Consider the following 15,267-nt stretch of genomic DNA (forward strand, 5'->3'; position numbering starts at 1 on the left):
GAGTTTACTGAGGCTTTTTTGATACTTTTTCCAGAAAACTCAGATTTCTGATCTAAATTTTATAGCAGGAACCTTTAGGCAACTTTGGGGGAAAACCAAAAAATATCTGTCAATCATAAGATCAAATGACTTGAATTAATTTATTATGATAGATAATCTCATAAAAAATGATGGACTCCTCTCATGATGTATGATGTATTATGGAATTATAAGGAGTTGCTCAATGCTTACCTCTAGACTAAAAGTATATTGTGGACATTGACAAATTTTCAGGACTTTCTAAGTCATACTGTAATGTATTATCATTTTTTTCTGATTAGCAAGGATATTTAAGCCTAGAAACCATTTTAATTTAAAAATTTCATTTGTTGGGAGTTATTGTGCTAGTCTTTGTACATAACCATTAAGATATTTCTATCCAATCTGAAAGATACTCAATTCCAAAACATATTCATGTTAATAACATTTTACTTGTATATTACTTGTGTAACTTAGGGAGGTTGAACTTCCCCTTTGATATTGTAGCTTATTCATTATTGTAGGCTTTGCTTTTTTTATGATTTTATTTATTTATTTGAGATAGAGCGAAAGAGAGAGAGAGAGAGAGAACTAGCAAGGGGGGGCAGCAGAGGGAGAGGGAGAAGGATAATCCCCACTGAGCAGGGGGTGTGATGTGGACCTCCACGCAGGGCTCCATGAGGGGCTTGATCCTGGGATCATGACCTGAGCTGAAGGCAGATGCTTAACTGACTGAGCCACCCAGGCGCCCCACCATTATTCTGGGCTCTAATAAATGTGTGTGGGGTAAGTAAAAATGTGGGGACTTTCCAACATATCCAATTATTTATAGTAATTCTTCTAAGATTGTGTGTTTGTGTGTGTGTTTGTGTGTAAGGGGCAAATCTTTTATATTATCCAGCCTGGAAAATCCCAAAGATTAGTTTATCAAGGATGAATTATTTTGAATATAGGCCTATATAGGGAAAGGCAATATCCAAAGTATTTGTCAGAGGACATAGAGTATGAGCCTAAGTCATAGATGCCAAAAGGCAAGAAATGATTAGCTTCACACAAGAAAGAAAATAACCATAGCTGCATGTAACTATAATCATTAGAAATTGTAGCTTTTTCAAAAGTAGACTTTTCTTCAAATTAATTCAAGAACAAATAATGGAAGTACAGAGAGTTAAGAGGCTGCGGTGTATAGAGAACCTACAGAATGATTTTTACTGTTTCTCATCAAGAGCAAACTGTTACTCAAAGATCAATTTGTTATTTTCATAGGAAGAAAACTAAATTCTAGTTTTACTCTTTTTATATGCTACTCATGTAGGATTTTTTCTTTAAAGAATTCACAGCCTTTTATCTGTCTCTGAGCTCCACAAGGTCGAGTCCAAAGGTCAAATCTGGCTACGTCTACTCATTTATTTGCTGTCTGTGACTGCTTTTGGGGCTACAACAGAAGGATTGAATAGTTGTGGTAGACACCCATGGTTCACAAAACTGAAAGTATTTACTACCTTGTGGCCCTTTATAGAAACAGGTTGCCTATCCCTGAATTCTATCTTATAAATTAGTTCCTCAAAGTTAAGCCAATTTTATTAAACACTTTAATACTTCTTAGGCACTTCTTTCAAACTTGCAGATAGAAGACCAAGAAAAATAACAATTCATTTCTACAATTCATTATATAGCCTTAATTTTTTTTTTACTATTTCTTTTCATATTCTTACATGATCAAAATGTACGACAAAATTCATCTTTTTGCTATATAAGCTAACAGGAAAATCACATCCATTATTTTATAACTATTTTTACATTCCTTTGTAATGATTTTACCTCGTATAGTCTCATTCTTTTTCTTAATTGGTTTCAACCTTTAACTGAAGTAATTGACTTCCCTTCACAGGTACGGAGACTTCTGGGATACAGGTCGCTGAGAACAGTTCAACACAAGCTCCTTTCACGTTGACAGAGCTCCAGTTTGGACTGCTGTGCCTCATATGCACGCACAGTATGCGTTGGCCTGTGGCCACCTACATCCATTTCACCCTTCTTGAGGTAGGAAAAAGAAACATATATGCTAATATGCCCCCAAAGTATCTGCATAACCATTTCCCTTACTAACTACCTGTAGCTTCCCATGTATACAAAGAGGCATGTATATAAGCTATGCTTGGTGTTTTTGCATTGCCTTTATTTCTGTGAATTTAAATTTTAAAGGATTGTTTAGATGACCAAAAACTTATCAATGTAATGTTAGTCAAAGTTCTCATAATTAACTGAGGATTTTGGAAATTATTTATTTATGTTTATACACTACAATAAAACAGAGTTCCTGTTGGTATTATGAGTTTACCAGAGAGGTGACTTTTATTTATTTTTTATTTTTATTTTTTTATTTTTATTTTTTTTCAGAGAGGTGACTTAAATTTTTGGTGCAAATTCGTAAGAATTAATCCTTTTAAATAAAGACATGGTTTATTCTTTTTTTAATTTTAATTTTATTTTTTTATTTTTTTATTTATGATAGTCACACAGAGAGAGAGAGAGAGAGGCAGAGACACAGGCAGAGGGAGAAGCAGGCTCCATGCACCGGGAGCCCGACGCGGGATTCGATCCCGGGTCTCCAGGATCGCGCCCTGGGCCAAAGGCAGGTGCTAAACCGCTGCGCCACCCAGGGATCCCAAGACATGGTTTATTCTAATTTAATTTGGAATTTATGATTTTTATTTTCTGTGATTCTAAGCATTTTGTGGAAATGAGGTTTACTTGACACATAAAATTATTTTAGAGAATTTGGATAGCTTAAAATGGTTAGATTTTCATGGGAAAATAAACCAAGCTTTGTATAAAGTAGAATATTATGTTAACATTTTTCATGCTGGGAAAAGTTTACTTTGTCAAGATTTACCTTGATTAGCAATATTGCCTGAACTTTATTTTATACTTGTCTACATATTTAAAAACTCTTTAACTTTTGCTTAAAATGCTGTAGTTCTCTTAGAATTATTTTTCCCTATCAACTTGTATTTATTTGCATCTTATCTTGGAACTTAGCAACCAAAGGCAATAATTTAATTTAAAGTTAAACTCCCCTGCTCTCCCCTACCACTTTTTTTTCTTCTCTGAGATACTGTTTCAGTGAATATCTGAAGCTTTCTCAAAGGACTAGCTTATTTAGAGCATTAGAAGTTCAAGTAATTGTTTATTTTCTGGAAAATCTTGATTTCTTTTACTTTAAATGTATGTATGCTTATTAGTCTTTATAAGCCAATCAAAATAGGAGGGCTGATAAATTTTAAAGAATTTATAACCTAAGTTACTAATTTCCACTAGAGGTAGACAAGATATACCAGTATGTTTGCTCAGGAAATACTTTCCACTTGTACAACTTATAACTCCTGGGAAAACTAGAGTTGATAGCTGGATTTTTCTTTCTTTTATTGTAAGCTATTTCCTGTAGTACTTGTTCATCAGACTGTGAATGAAGCTAAGTGCTGAACTCTGAGGTTTATTTTTCTTTGTATTTTGACTTGGTTCATTTAGGTAGTTCCATGTAATTATTTTCTTTTGAGTAAGAAGAGAAAAAGTCATGTCCAGTGGTGCCCTTCCACTTTCTGTGGTTTCTGTTACCTGAGGTTAATCTCAGTCAGGAAGCAGATGATCTTTCTTCTGACTTATTTTCAGAAACCTAACACTAGGTCACAGAGCCTGCGTTGTTCCCCTCACTTCATCTCATCACGTAGGCGTTTTGTCATCTCACATCATCACTGGAAGAAGGGTGAGTACGATACAATAAAATATTCTGAGAGAAGTCATTTACATAACTTTTATTACAATATATTGTTATAATTGCTCTATTTTATTATTATTTTACTCTCTTAGTATGCCTAATTCATAAATTAAACTTCATTTTAGGTATGCACATATAGGAAAAAAAGTAGTATGTGTAAAGTTCAGTACTATCTGAGGTTTCAGATAACCAATGGGAGTCTTGGAATGCATCCCCCATGGGTAAGGGAGGCTATTTTACTCAGAACCCTTCTACTTTCTCTAGAGGTTATAAAGCACCAGACAAGCCAGCAGTGATCCTGCTTTGCCCATTCCAACTCACATTCGGGCATATTCACACAGCTGTTTCCAAAATTGTACAAACTACACAAAGCCCTTTTAGAGGTCAGAACTGTCTGTTTTCAAAGCCACACAAAACCAGTTTCATTAATTTATATCCTTGTGTGCATTTTCTTTCCCATGGGAATAGGTCTGATTGAATTGTACCCCAAAGTGTGTACACATTATAGACTTTTATATGTCCAATTAATTTTCTAAATTTTTGAGAGAGAAGATGAACACAAGTCCCATTACTGGATACAGATACAGAAAGAACTACAATTATTTATAAACCATTTTAAAAGGCTAATTACTTACTTTTGTGAAATAGGGAAAAGACATTATTCATTTATACACACATAACGAGAGGACTAGCAGCTTCCATTTTACAACTATAGCTTGAGTCTGCAAAACTCACTGGTAGGTTGCAGCTGGGTAACAAGATGATCAGGAACACACAAGAGATCTCAAACAGGTTGGCTGTTCCTCAATTCATAGGCTACTCTTCATTCTAGGGGAATAATACTATTTTTCGTCTTAAGTGACTTTAACTCATGACAGTGTATATACAAGACAAAGCACAGGCAGTGTCAGAATCCTCAAGACAAACAAATAAATATGAAGAGACAAGATTTCTTTTCATCTTCCATTGAACAGAAACCAGTTTCTCTGTCATCTTCAACTCACAAGAGACCAGATTGTTAGACCATATAATCAAAGCCAGGCTTCCAATGAAAGTCATAAAAAATGGCAGCCAGTGCAAACTCACCCAGAAACAAAACATCAAAAAAGAAACAGAAAAAGAGAAACAGTGAGTGAGATTGAAAGCAGTATCGTGACACAAGATTCTCTCTGGGAGCTGGAAAAGACTTGCCTTGACATAAGGGTCTCACATGTGGCAGACCAGTCTGGCAGTGCAATTTAGTTGGTGCTCATGAATGATACCCCAGGATATCTCAGTGAAGCTTCCAAATCACTTGTACATTGTGTTTTATTTTCATCGTATTTTAAATTTCATATGCATTATCCATGGCCATGCTTTGAAAATTCCAGCCTAATGTGTTTCTGCCATAGGAAATATTTTTCTACTCATTGCTTCAAGAACATTCCCTAAAACAGTGTTTTCCAAACTGAAAATGGGATGAAGAATTATTAAAAGGGATCCATCAGCACATAACTATATAACATATTGGCTGTGAACTAAGTAAATAATAGGTTTCACACATGAGTTAAACAATATTTTATAAGTATTTTTGTTGCTATGATGAAAATACAAATTAATTTAGAAATTCCTGAATTCATAGTCCTTTTTTGGATATCGTATATTCACTACTCTGATACTAAGTCCAAATACTAAAAGTTGATGTCACTTAGCAGGAGTTAAGGGGGCAAATAATGCTTTGAACATCTTTTACACGAAGATCTTCATACGTGCATTGAGAGAAATTCAACGGGGGTTGAGGAGGCTATCATAAATTAACCTGTATTTTTTCCTTGTCACAGTAAAAGTAGGGACAGCTTACTGAGGGTGGTTCCCACTGAAAAGATGGGAGCAGGGGAAGGAGCCTTGATTTTCCTATGTGAAATTTCTTATGGAGAGAGGTAGGATCCTAGAGAAGAAAGGTGGCTCTCGATCTTAGTCTTTGACATTGAAAATGTGGAAGCTGACTTCAATTCCATATTCCTGGAGCCTGCTCTGTCCTGGGAGAGGCTGTAAGCTGAAAGTATGGTGTCTAGAGCTTTGACCTTCCATTGGGGCTCAACCCAGGTGGGGTATAAAGATGCCATGATTGAGGTAGGATTTGCTTTTCTTTAAGGATCTACTGTGAAAGGGCTCTCTTACCACACAGGGATTACAGTGATCTGAAACCCCTAGTTTAAGGAAGGGGAATAGAAAACAAAGAGTAGGAAAAACTCATCAGGAAATGACAGCTTGAGAAGATGAGGTAAAATTAATTGTGCTGAATAAATGAGAGCACAGACTACTAACTTAGGAAGATTTGTACTAATGTTCATGTAAGGAAAATTAAAATACCCAGGGGATATTTGCAAACAGCGACACTTCCAGACAGTCTTCCTTTCATAATTCATTTTTATAGCCCTTTTAGGAAATTTTATATTTACGTTTATAATTCACTCAGAGCCTAAAAGATCTTTATTCCTATTACATCATCCCAGTTTACTTTGCAGCTTGGACTTTTCCTGTTCTTCTCTCACTAGCTCTCTTTTTAGAGTCAAATACCTATTCTTGGAGAGTTCCTTGTACTCTCAGCATATCTTTCCTTCTGAGTTTTCTACCAGACTTTATCCATAGTGCATTCTATAGGTCATCCATGTTTCCTGAATTATCCAATTTGGAGTTGAATCCAAGCAGATATGTAACTCCTTTCATCTAAGGAAAGGAGGAAAATTTCCTAAAATCTAAACTTACTGTTTGTATCTAATGGGGGAAAATGATCTTTACATTTAGAGAGTTTTGAAATCCAGAGAAAGCATATTTGAATTATGCACAATTGGTTCAAATTAAACTGAGAACTAGTATGTAAATATTTAATTGTAGGCAGCGTTAGAACCAATAAAGCAGTTGATTGCCATGTAATATCTCTTTTAAAAAAACTATTAAAAACTTTAATTTGCCTAACAGTTTTATGTTGTGCTTCTCTTTCTTTGATTATATACATTTTAGACATTTTAATTTGGGCCACATGATTTTATAGACCTAATTTTCCCCCTATTACCATATTAGTAGAATGTTTTCATTTAATACATAATTTAAATAGGAGTCTGTAAGCAAAGAGAAATAGGCTTCTATTGTTTGCTATTTAAAATTTGAAGAAGTTACTCTTCTTTTTTTTTTTCATGAGAAGGAAGAGTAGGAGACACAGATGGGTGTTGGGGAGAGGAGTTGTTTTTCTTTCCCTTTAAAAAACTTTGTATTTATCTTATTTTATTTATTTTTAAAAGCTTTTTATTTTTAAATCATTATGTGTTCACCAAAAGATACAAAGAAATGTACAGGGAGGTTCTGTGTACCTTTCAACTAGCCTCCCCTTGTGTTAATATACTGTGTAGCTGTAATATCAATACCAGAAAATTGACATTGGTATAATCTATAGAACTTCTTCTGATTTCAGCAATTATATAAGTATCATTTGTTCATGCATGCATATGTGTGGGTGCATATATCTGTACAATCTTATCACATGTATATCTCCAGGTAACCAGCAGTAGAATCAAGATTCTTGATTGTCTCATCACTACAAGACTCTCTTGTGTTATTCCTTTATAGTTACTCTCACATCTCTTCTCTGAATCCCTAACCCCTGGCAACCACTCATGTTTTCCATTGCTATAATTATGTTATTTCATGAATGTGTAAATGTAGTCATATGGTATGTATCCTTTTTAGATTTTTTCACTCATAATTTCCTTGACTTTTATCTAAGTTGCTATATCAATAGTTATTACTTTTAATTGCTGAGTAGTATTCTATGGTATATATGTACCACAGTTTATTTAACCATTTACCTGTAGAGGGGCATTTGGGTAGTTGGCAGGTTTTAGATATTATGAAGAAAGCTGTACAGGTTTCTTTGTGAAGATAGGTTTTGATTCTGCTAGGATGTATTCTCAAGAGTGCAATTTCTAAGTTGTATTTTAAGTTCATTTTAGCTTTTTTTTTCTGAAAGAGAGACAGAGAGAGTGATTGAACACATGCATGAGTCGGGGGGTGGGGAAGACAGAGAGGGAGAGAGAAAGAGACTCTTAAGCAGGCTCCAAGCCCAGCAGGGAGCTCAATGCAGGGCCCAGTCTCACAACCCTCATATCATGACCTGAGCTGAAACCAAGAGTTAGACACTTAATGGACTGGCCACTCAGGCACCCCAGTTCATTTTTAGTTTTGAAAGGAAATTGCTAAACTATTTTCCAGAGTGGCTGTATCATTTTACATTCTCGTCAGCAATGTATGAGTAATGCAGTTTCTTCACTATCTTGCCAGCATTTGATATTATTACTATTTTTTGTTTTAATCATTCTGATATATGCATAGTGATATGTCATTGTAGTTTTAATTTGCATTTCCCTAATGATATTGAACATCTTTTTATGTCTTCATCATATATATATATATCCTCTTTGATGAAATTTTTATGCATATTTTTTGTTTACTTTCTAATTGGGTTTTTTTACTTTTGAGGTTTGAGAGTTCTTTATGTATTATAGATATTAATTCTTTCTTGGATATGTTGTTTGCAATTTTTTTCTAGTCTGTAGCTAGTCTTTTTGTTCTCTTAGCAAGGTCTTTTGCAGAGCCAAAGATTTTCATTTGCTGTAGTCCAATTAATCAGTTTTTCCTTTCCTAGAACATTTATTTATTTTTAAATTCAGTTAATTAACATATGTATTATTGGTTTCAGAGATAGAGGTCAGTGATTCATCAGTCTTATATAATATCCAGTGCTTATTATATCACATGCCTTCCTTAATGTCCATCACCCAGTTACCCTATCTCCCCATCCCTGTCTGCTCCAGTGATTCTCAGTTTCGTTTCCTGTAACATTTATAAAGGTACTTTTTAAAAAAGATTTTATTTATTTATTTGACAGAGAGAGAGAGAGAGAGAGAGAGCACAAGCAGGGAAGTGGCAGAGGGAGAGCGAGAAACAGGCTCCCTGCTCAGCAGGACTCGATCCCAGGACCTTGCGATCATGACCTCAGTCAAAGGCAGATACTTAACCAACTAAGCCATCCAGGTGCCCCTTTATAAAGGGACTTTTAAAAAAATCTCTAAAACAATGTTTTGTGTTTAGTTATTCTTTAAACTTTTATTTTGAAATAATTATAGATTCAGAAGAAGTTGGATGCCATGTACCCTTACCTACTTTCTCCCAGTGACTATATTTTATATAACTTTAGTACAATATTATAATTAAAAAATTGACATTGATTGGTATTGTGTGTATGTGTGTGTGTGTGTGTGTGTGTGTGTGTGTGTGTGTAGTTCTATATCAGTTTATCACAGATGTAGATTCATGTAACCACCAACTTACTCAAGATATTGAATGATCTCAACACCACAAAACTCTCCCTGGTGCTACCCAGAGAGTACCTTTACAGTCACACCTTTCTCCTACTCCCCTTCATCACTAACCACTGGCAACTACTAGTTTGTTCTCTATGTCTATAATTTTGTCATTTAAAGAATGTTCTGTAATTGGGATTATACGGTATATGAATTTTTGAAATGGGCATTTTTTCACTTAGCATAATGTCATTAAGATCCACTGAAGTTGTTGTATCAAAAATTCATTCCTTTTTATTGCTGAGTAGTATTTCATGCTATGTATTGGTTTGTTCAATTACGCATCCTTTGTCAGACATTTTGGCTCTTTCCAATTTCTGGTTAATAGAAATAAAACTACTAGGAACAATTATTGTATGGATTTGTGTGTGGATATAAGTTTTCATTCTGTGAAATAAATCCTACATGTGTGATTGCTGAAAGGTATGATAAGGGTATATTTAATATTTTTCCCCAAATTTAAGGGTATATTTAATTTTTAAAGAAACTGTCAGTCTCTCCCAGGATAACTGTAGTATTTTACATTCTCACTGGTAATGTGTGAGAGATCCAGTTTCTCTGCATCCTTTCAAGCATTTCATATCATCACTATTTTTTAAGCAAGTTTCATTGAGATATAATTCACATATTATAAAATTTGCCCTTTCACAGTGTACAATTCAGTAGTTTTTAGGTTATTCATGGAGTTGTGCAACCATCACTACTATTTAATTTTGGAACATTTTTTGTCCCAATCAAAAAGAAAATCCTTACTCACTAGCGATTACTTTCTGTCTCTTATTCCTCTCCCAGCCTAGGGCCTTCACTAATCCTTCTGTTTGAATGCAATTTTCCTATTCTGAATGTTTTCTGTAAATGGAATTATACAATATGGCCTTTCGTGGCTGGTTTCTTGCACTTGGCTAAATGTTTTCAAGGTTCATTGATGTTGTAGCATGCATCAGTACTTCATTCCTTTTTAAAGTTGGATAACATTCCACTGTATGGATGTACCACATTTGTTTACCCATTCATCTGTTGATACATGCTTGGGTTTCCAATTTTTTTGTAATCATGAACAGTGTTGGTTTGAAAGTTTTTGAAAGTGTGGATATATGTTTTCACGATTCTTTGGCAAATACTTAGGATTAAAGTTGATTGGTCATATGGTACCTCTATGTTTAGCATTTTGAGGAAATGTTTTCCCAAACAAGCCATTTTCCAGAGGATGTACCACTTATGCATTCCCACAAGCAATTTATGAAACTTCTAGTTTTTTTTACATCCTTGCAAACATTTGTTATTGTCTCTTTTTTAGGTTATAGCAATCCTAGTGACTGTGAAATAATATCTCATTATGGTTTTGATTTGATAACCCTAATGGCTAGTGATATTGAGCAGATTTTTCATGTACATGTTCCCCCTTTTATGTATCTTTTTTGAAGAAATATCAGTTCAAGTCTTGTACATTTTATAAATAGGTTATAGGCTACATGTTACATCTTATATAATTTTAGTACAATATCAACACTTTCTACACAAGATCAAAGGAAAGCCCTCACTGATTACGTGGCATGTGAACAGTGTTTCAAGTGGAGAGAAGGAGGAAGTAAGATAGACCTTGAAATGGGGCACATTTCATAGGTCTTCAAGGCGCAGTGAGGAGATTGGCATGGGTTATGGTGAGAGCCAATAGGCTTTGTTAATGAATTGTGTGTGAGGTATAGGACAGCAGAGTCAAGAGTGACCTCAAGGGTCTAGATGAGCCATGAAGGCATGGACTTACTGATGCCATTGATAGTGGCTGGTTTGGAGAACTTGGTTCAGGATAGTTAGCCTTGAGAAGCCCATCAGGCATTCAAATGGAGATTCCTTATATTACAAATATTGAAATAGAGACCAAGGAAGGTGAAAAAAAAAATCACCTAATTTAAGGTCATATCAATAAGAAACCAAAATAAAAAGAAGAAAAGAAGGCAAAACAAAACACCATATCTATGTATCATATCAATATATATCCTAAATGCTTCACCTCCTCTTTCACTTGAACTTAATCTGTTCCCAGAAATTTTGAGGGAAGAAAAGTCTTCTGGAACAAATATCTGCTTTGGATTTGATGTAGTCTTTGGGACATAATGGGAGGGAAAATGAAGGCTGAATAGTCTGAGGCTGTCATTTTATGTTTTCCCGAACATCCTTTGATTATGTTACATATGGCTCAGAAAGCTGAGAGGTGGTGTTTTAGAATCTTTGTTACCACCTGAGGAGGAAGTAGAGAGGCTCAGAAAGGCTGAATGATTTGACTGAAACTGCATAATTAATTAAAGTCATTGCCTAAATGAAGATTTATGCCACGGAGTTCCCTTGTGCTGTCTCTCCATATCCTCTCCTGCTTGGATGAACATTCCAGTGGAGCCAAAGCCATTCCCTGGGTAGCTCTTCTCACCCTGGCTTGGAAATCTTGGAGCCTGGAGCTCTTCACACTGTGTCTTCAAATGACTTTTGAGGAGACCAAGTGTGAGCCACCACAGAGTCCCAGGACTCTGGGCTGCCTTACTGAGAGGCATAGTGTTTACTGACATTTCTAAACTGTGCTTCTATCTAACATCTTGCAAAAACTTGCAACTGATGGAGCAAAAGACCCTTTCATTACCGTGACAATAACTGAGTGAGTCACTCACTGGCCCAAGGCCAAGTTCAGCTGTCAGGTGCCTGAAAGCCGTGAAGAGAAGATAATGCATTTTCCTCTCCAGGGAGAAGAGAAAACATGTTTCCCTCTTTCATCTGTATCAAGGTTATCAATTTAGCGGTTGTCTGAGCTTATAAAACTGAGCTTAAACTTCAATGAGCATTTACTACCTTTTCAATATTTTTAGTACAATAATGTATTTTTAATTGTGTTTATAAAGTGTTAACTGTCTTTGTTCGGTACCTTGCACATATGAGTTTTCTGTCCTATATACATTATACAAATGCTTATATGACATGAAACACCCACCATAGATTTAGTGTTGATACATGGTCAAAGTGTATAGTGTAAGATGAATTGTTTTACTAGCCATTGAGAACTGAGTCCTTGAGACCATCCTGGAAAAAATCATAAGAATGTGATTTGACTTTACAGATATAGTAAAATCCAAAGAACAAGGAATAGAAGGAACCATATGAAGTATAGAGAGTAGAGGGGGAAAAAAAGAGTATTTTAAAGTTTTCTCTATAAAAAGCACTAAGAACTAAAGAGCACCCTGATAATGCCACCCAACACAGGGGGCAAACACCAGTCTTTTTATGTTCAGTGAAGATGCACAGCCTGGTGCAGAAAGCCTTGACTGTTTCAAAACAACCATAATTACCATGTCTTTGCTTGTCGCTAAATGGGAATCTGAGACCTGGTTCCAGTACCTTTCCATGATGTGGGGCTTGGCTTTTCCTCATTAGCAAAATAAGATGATCAGTAGTAATTGTTGGCAGAACTCACAAATGGGTGGACAGACACATGGATACTGTAAATGTCTTAGAACAATACACAGTTCATGTATACAATACACAAACCATGATTACAATGTTTGAAAGATGGTTGCCTTCCTTCCCCGGGTTTAGTGAGAAGCAATGTTTGGTTTGTGGACTGAGAACAGGACCAGTTTCTCCTTTAGTTTCATTGTGGCCACCCTGCTGGGTCCACAGTTAAAAAGCTTTTCACCAGTTCCGGGAATTCTCAAAGACAACGTTGAAACTAAAGAGAAAATAAAGGCAAATAAAGCTAAAATTAGAAGAGGAGAGTTCAGCATGAAATACAAATGTAAAAAAAAAAAGGTATTATTATTGCCCTCAGAGTTCATGTTCAAGTTGGCCAAGCTATTTCTTTGCTGGTAGATTTGGGATCTCAGAAGAAAAGTAAGCATGGAGAACCAGGGAGCCAGGCTGCATCTTATGTATAAACCAGCCACCTGGCCTCCACCTACCTGAGCAGAGCTCATCCCTAACCAGCCAAGGATAGAACTCTCCTATGTATAGCACCAGAGGCCTTCAGATCTCTAAGACAGATTCATGTTGTGAATCCTACAAAAAAAAATACAAGATCATTGCTATTAGACTAGGTATAAATAAAATACAAGATGTCTAGTTATATGTGTATTTTAAGTCATGTAATGTTTGGGACATACCTGTACTGAAAATTATTTATTATTTATCTAAATTTCAAATTCAACTGGGCATCTTGTATTTTATTTGATACATCTGGCAATTCTGTATTAGGCTAACCTATTACAAATGATGTTAAGGGAGTTTGGCCCCCTTACACTCTCTGCGAGGTCCAACCTGGTCTAGCAGGTATGTGCATCCACTTAAGCTCCCAGGCCTTCAGCTCAGGCTCCACTGCCTTTCTGGAGTGGGGCGCCCAGGTGTGCCTGAGCTCTGAAGCTCTGGCTTCAGCAGTAGCAGCCTCTACAGCCTGGGTGCCTCCTGGCTGAACATGGCCCTGTGCTCTGCCTAGTTGGGTGCAGTGGGTGTTGGCATCCACGAGGTCACCGTCAATCAGAGCCGGCTGGCTTCACTTCGAGTGGATATCAGCCCCTCCCCAGCAGGTGCACCAGGAGGTGTGCAAGCAGATGAAGACCCTCAACAACAACTCCCTCCTTCATTGATAAGGTATGGTTTCTAGAACCATACCTGCTAGAGACCAAGCAGGCCCTGCTGCAGGAACAGAAATTGGCCAAAAGCAACTGCCCCCCTGGCTTCTTTGAGACCCACATTGCTGGCCTGTGGTGGCAGCTTGAATTGCTGCAGCTAGATGGGAGCTGCCCGGAGGTGGAGCTGTGGAACGTTAGGACATTTTGGAAAACTTCAAGAACAAGAACCAGGATGAAATTAACTATCACTTGGCTGCTGAGAATGAGTTCCTGGTGCTGAAAAAGGACATGGATGCTGTCTGCATGAACAAGGTGGATGTGGATGCCAAGGTAGATGCCCTGACTAATGAGATCAACTTCCTCAAGACCTTCTATAAGATAGAGCTGGCAAAGCTGCAGTCCCAGATCTTGGACATGTCCATCATGCTGTCCATGGACAACAGCCACGCCCTGGACCCACATGGTATCATCGCTGAGATCAAGGCCCAAAGAGGTGGCTAACCACAGCCAAGATGAGGCTGAGGCCTGGTATCAGATCAGGTTTGAGACCCTCCAGGTCCAGGCTGAGGAGCATGAGGAAGACCTTCAGAGTACCCTACCGAGCTTGCAGAGATGAACTGTGCCATTCAGAGGCTGTAGGCTGAGAGCAACAGCATGAAGAACCAGTGTGTCAAGTTGGAAGCTGCCACTGCTGAGGCTGAAGAACATGGGAACCTGGCATTCAAAGATTCGTGCATGTGTCAAGTAGGAGGAGCTGGAGGCCATCCTGCTGCAAGCCAAGCAGGATATAGCATGGCAACTATGCAAGTACCAGGAACTCACAGACGTCAAAATGGCTCTGGACATTGAGATCCCCACCTACCCCAAGCTGCTGGAGGGTGAAGAGAGCCAGTTGGCAGGAGATGAAGTGGGAGCTCTGAACATCTCTGTGGTAAACTCCGGAGTTTACTGGTGGAGATGGCAGCAGGCTGGCCAGGCTGGTCTTCAGAGGAGCCATGGGCAGCAAGGCCTTGAGCTTATTGAGTGGCAGAAGGCCTGGGACCATCAAGTCCTATTCCGTTAGGACCTCAGTTTCCATCCACAGGAGCATAGGAAAATGAGCCCTGGTGTGCAGAGACTTGGATCAGTCACAGGAGGACCCCCGTCCCTGGTCCCAAGACTGCTAGCCAGGCTGAAAGATGATGTCAGAATACCTCCCAGTAAGTCAGCCTTTCTGGAAACAAAACAAAACAAAATACTCAAAGCAAAACAAATGATGGTAAGAGGCATTACCTACTTAGGAATAATAAAATCAAATGTCCAGAGATGTCATGTGTTGGTGGGAACACCATTAAGTATAATGTGTCTATAGGAGAAATCCAGTACTATTTCACCTTTTTGTCAGTGAATGAATAGTAAACAGTATTAAAAATAATACAAACCCTTCTTTTTTAAAGAAATATTTAATTAATCCTTATTTCCCCCC

The 15,267-nt window shown here is 37.2% G+C and overlaps 1 pseudogene; it reads left to right on the forward strand.

Moving 5' to 3' along the window:
* The first annotated feature begins 13,505 nt into the window (after nt 1-13,505).
* LOC112915805 (keratin, type II cytoskeletal 7 pseudogene) lies at nt 13,506-14,902 on the forward strand (annotated as a pseudogene).
* Nucleotides 14,903-15,267: the final 365 nt, after the last annotated feature.

The sequence above is a fragment of the Vulpes vulpes genome, chromosome 7 (genome assembly GCF_048418805.1).
Source record: "Vulpes vulpes isolate BD-2025 chromosome 7, VulVul3, whole genome shotgun sequence".
NCBI classification, from domain to species: Eukaryota; Metazoa; Chordata; class Mammalia; order Carnivora; family Canidae; genus Vulpes; species Vulpes vulpes.